This window comes from Lindgomyces ingoldianus, assembly GCF_010093535.1.
Source record: "Lindgomyces ingoldianus strain ATCC 200398 unplaced genomic scaffold BDR25scaffold_21, whole genome shotgun sequence".
In the NCBI taxonomy this organism is placed as follows: Eukaryota; Fungi; Ascomycota; class Dothideomycetes; order Pleosporales; family Lindgomycetaceae; genus Lindgomyces; species Lindgomyces ingoldianus.
This window is the reverse complement of record NW_022985182.1, coordinates 316,759-321,729: the sequence shown is the minus strand read 5'-3', so window position 1 is coordinate 321,729 and position 4,971 is coordinate 316,759.

Genomic DNA, 4,971 nt, shown 5'->3' with positions numbered 1-4,971 from the left:
ATTGCGCAACCTTAGTATGCTTCCAGGGCTTCCATTCTTGCTTCAATCTCTTCCATATCCGCTTCCTAACTGACTATCCTCTCCCTGACGTCAACTAGCCAAATTTGCTGAAGAAAGCTTGGCCATTTGCTGACTGGAAGCGCTTTGGTGAGTCTGTCCGCAAGCATCTTGCTGGAGGGGACATAGACAACCTTGATCGTTTGTCAAGAGACTTCCTGTTAGAGCCAGTGGTTATAGATGTTAACATGTTAGAGCTTAGTTTGAAGTTAAGATATCTCTTTGTTTACTAGTTAGATTGTCTGCTTGTTGTTGCACTAGATTATAATAGTTAAATTAGGCAGCTTAACCTATAGTTTATTAAGAAGCATTCTTGTAAACATAGCTTCCTTAGCAACTTAGAACAGTGCAAGTAATTCTGCTTTTATTATTAATGTTATAACTATATCTTGTTTATTTACTTGCTATGTAATCTATCTGCTAAATAGTTAAATAACATAGCTCTAAAAGCTCTTCCTATCTAGTATATTGTCTATAAATAATGTATTACTTACTACTACAAGGTAGTCTTCTCCTCCTAATTAGAGTGCGTACGTCTGTGTCGCATGTAGGTACAGGATGACTTAATCGGCTGCATCCTGATGGTTAGATGCGGGATTTGTGAGAAACTGTGTAAGGCGTGATGTAGCAAAGGCAATGTCTAGTCTTGTAGTAACTACTGCAAAGAGCAGAGATCTAATCTTCCACTAATATTAATTTACCTCTAATAGGGTTGTAAAACTAGATTGCGGCATAAGTTTAATCCTACTTATAAGTGTAGCATGCTGCAGGTTCTTTCTGTTAGCTAGCCTAGCTATCTTGTTAATATATAATGCTTATAACAGCTAAATTATTTGTTACTATTAATCTCTAATAATCTTAACTTCTAGAAACTATTATAGGTCCTTGCCTCTTATTAGAGTATACTTCTTTTGTAACTAGTCTACTACACACTATGCATCTACTTTAGAGCTTTTTTTATACGCAATAATAAAGTTGTCTACATAAAAAAAAAAAATTATTTTAGCTTTAGTTATGTAGTAGAGTTTATGTAGAATAGCTAAAAACTTAAGGCCTTTAAAAGTTGTTATAAAATAGTGTTACTAAAGTAGAGAAGAAATTTATAGTCTATATAGTGCTTTTTAAAGCTTTAGTATTATACCTAGTTTCTAATAGCCTCTTAGCATCTGCATGTAGATATTGTAGTTAATTGCTGCATGTATAAATGTGTTAGTTATGTTATATTATTTAAGCTTTAAGTTAAAGCGTGCAAATATTGCTATTAGCATTTAAAATAAGCGTTCTGCTAGGGTAGCAGTGTAGGTATCTTATGTAGTAATGTTTCTCTATTAATTGCTATAGACTACTAGTTACACCTTACATCTTTATAATCTATAGTGCTTGTTAAGCTTGTAGGTGTACACCTATATACAATCTAGAATCTGCTGTCTAGCTGCCTTAATTAGCTTTGTCTAGACCTCTGTCTAGGATTTTATTGTCTAATAACTATCTAGGTGCGTTCTTTCTACTGCCTTAAACATCTTATATAAAGAGTGCTTCTCTAGTTGCTTTTAAGTTAATAGTAAAAGTAGTAGCTAGCTTCTATAAAGTGTCTTTCTTTTAAATAGCATTTTTATTAATGCTGCTTTATTTAGTGTCTTACTGCTATGCTTTTTTACACTTTTAGATCTTATGCTAGCTATAAAGGCTACAGCCTATAGTATAGTCTTTAACAACTTTATTTAGCTTAGCTTTAGTGCTGCTCTAGCTATTAACTGTATAAGCAATGCTATAAGTAGCAGAGTGTTTAAAGAAGATAAATAGTTATCTCTAATCTTTCTTTTTTAATAGTAGCCTAGTAGGTCTACTTTATTAAAATTTAATATATTATTTATAGTGTTGTTTTTATAGAATAACTCTGTCTCTAGCTAATAACTAGGTGTTAGAAGCTTAATTATTTTAATATATATAGTAATTTCTTTTACTATGTTATACATAAGGTTATTTATTAGGTCTTTAGGCTTACTACTAAAAATTAAGTGTTTATTAAAAATAATATTGTGTGTACAGATTACTTTTACTAGCAGTAGTATTTATACATAGTAGATGTTTAATAATTAGTACCTAACTAGATATCTAATCTACGCCTTTAGGTCTAGCCTTTATAGCCTAGATTTATTTTAATGTGTGTTATTAGTTATTATAAATGCTTTATAGCTATAAGCTTTTAGATGTGTAAAGCTTAGCTTTTAAATTAATATAATAACTTTATTATTTAGATCTGCTTGTGTAAAGAAGATCTTATATAGTGTCTTCTAGTTATTAGCATAGTTTAGCGTCTAATTATATAGGTATACGCCGGCTCTAGTAATGTATAGCTATACATTCTATAGTAGGTTAGCATCTAGTTGCATAGCCTGTAACTTTTTCTTATTTACACTTTCTAAGCGTTTAGCTTCTTTATTCTAGGCTTATATATCTAGTGCTAAAGGCTTAACAGTTATTCTATGCAATGCTAGCTAGCGTTCTACCTTTAGTTTTACTATTGTAATCTTATTATTAGCTTTAATAACTTTTATAGTAATATTATAATAGTTCTTTAGAAAAAGGATAAAGATTATAAAAGCTTTAATAATTAATTTAGTAAGCCTATTATTTTTAAAGTAAAGGTCTTACTAAAGGCTAGAATACTTGTTAGTAATTAGCATTTAACTCTGCTCTTTTATAATGCTCTATGCTTTATATATATAGAAATTAATTAACAGTCTCTTACTAAGTCTACTGTTGCTAATTTATAGTGCGCAGCTAATTTATTATTATATCTTAGCTCTACTATATAAGTTATATTAAACTATTATAATTTCTTTAATTTACACCCCCTTAGCTTACTATATAAAGTGTTAAAGTGTAGCTAGTCTAAGGTGTCTAAGACACTTATGCTATAGCTTTATAAATGCCTTTTATAGACTATGTTTAGTTTTTATGTTAATTATGTGTGTATAATATAAGCCCTTCTGTAGTAAGTAGTACTCTAACACTTATTAGCTATAGATCTTTATAAGATCTTTAATTATTATCTTGTCTAAAGCCTTTAAAGCAGTTAGCTCTACTTATGTATCCTACTAGATTCTTTTCTGTCGCAGTAGGCAGAATAAGACTAGGTTGCACAGCAGGTCTAGGCACAGTGTAGTGTTATATAGTACAAGACTGTATGCTTAACTATATATTCTATGCTTACTTTTTAGGCTTAGTGTAATTAATCTATAGCTTTAAATCTATATGTAAGAGTTTCTAGACTAGATAAAGTCTTCTAGTGTTAGTAAATAATAGTTATAGATCTAATTAAGATTATTTATAATATAGCATATTAAGCCTAAGTTAAGAATAAATAATTCTCTTAGTAGATATCTGTTTTAGTTTAAATTAACTATAGCTAGTAATGTAGCTTTCTTAACTCTTAATACTTTCTAGCCTTTAAGTTAGTCTTTTTATATCTCTAGCATAAGTGTATGTAAACTCTTTAGAATTAGTATTCTTAAATTATGTCTATGCTGCCCTCTTAGTAAGCCTTAAAATTCTAAGTTATGCTTATGCTTTAATGCTATAAGCTCTTTAACTTTCTTATTTAGCATCTACTAGTCTAGTGCTCTGTCTAGATAAACATAGAAGCAGTTCTTTAGTGCATAGATGTGTCTATATGTAGGACATTTAGTGCTTTCTGTTTTAGTAGGTTTTTAGCTTAAAAATAACTTCCTATTATTTTTTTAATAATATTAATGTTAAGGTCTACTTTATTTTCTTAACATTGCAACTTCTGCACTACAGGCATCTCTATTTATGCCCTAGGTAGTTTTTCTACTTTTAGTAAAGTATAATAAGTTATCTATTATAAAGGCAGCTTTATGCTTTTTTATATATATTAAATAATTTAACATTATATGTTTTTAAAAGCGCTTTATTATTTCTTTCTAATTTATGTCTAGTGTAAACTGTCTACTTTCCTAAAAAGTTGTAGACTAATAAGAGGCAACTTTATTTATAGCAGTTAGAAAGTCCTTTGCTACAGCATTAAACTGCGTTGTTTCTAGAACATTTTGTGTCTCTGCTTCTGTAGCAGCGTAGTCATACTCTGCTAGCTATAGGTCCTATATGCTTGCGTTTCTTAGCAGCTTTAGAGATGCATTATATTAGTTGTGCGCACATTCTTGTTTAAATTAGTTATTAACGCCTACTGTAGCTTTAAGGTTTGTAATCCACTGTCTAAGTAGTTAATCTAGGGAACAGCATGTACACTGCAGATGCAGGCTAACTATTAACTAGATAAAGACAATAATCTGTTAGAGGCTTAATTACTCTCTTTTATAATTATGTTTGTCACTCTTGTACTTGTTAGCCTTAATCTTATAGTATTTAATAGCTTCTTTAAGGCTCTAACACTGCTTGTTAATAGCTTATTTAGGTGCGTAGGCGTTTTGACGTTAGAGGCTGGTGAAAACTTAGCTATTAGCGGCATCTCTGGAGCTCTTGGTTTAGAGATCATTTGGATGGTCAACTTAGGGTCCACTTGCGGCCAGATGCCGTGCGCTACACATCTCGATTGCAGCTGCATCATCCAGGCTCTGTAGTCGGTGTGGTCTCGAAGGACGACTGTCGCGTCTCGAGGAGGCTGGGTGGCCATTTTGTATCGATGGAGGCACTAAGACTCTTAATTGTCAGATTAAAGCACTGTTTCTAGGCTTCCTAAGATGAATGATGGGTTTAGATATGATGTATAGGATAATTAATTAATTGTATTTTTTTGTGTTGATTTATCAATCCTTTTTCTGCTCTACTTGTGTTGCTCGGCTTTTTGTTTTGCCGATCCGAGTCCCTCGCGCACTTGCCCTATGCGCGACCAGCTTGCAAAATGCTGCAATTTTCTGCAATTTGCTGCAA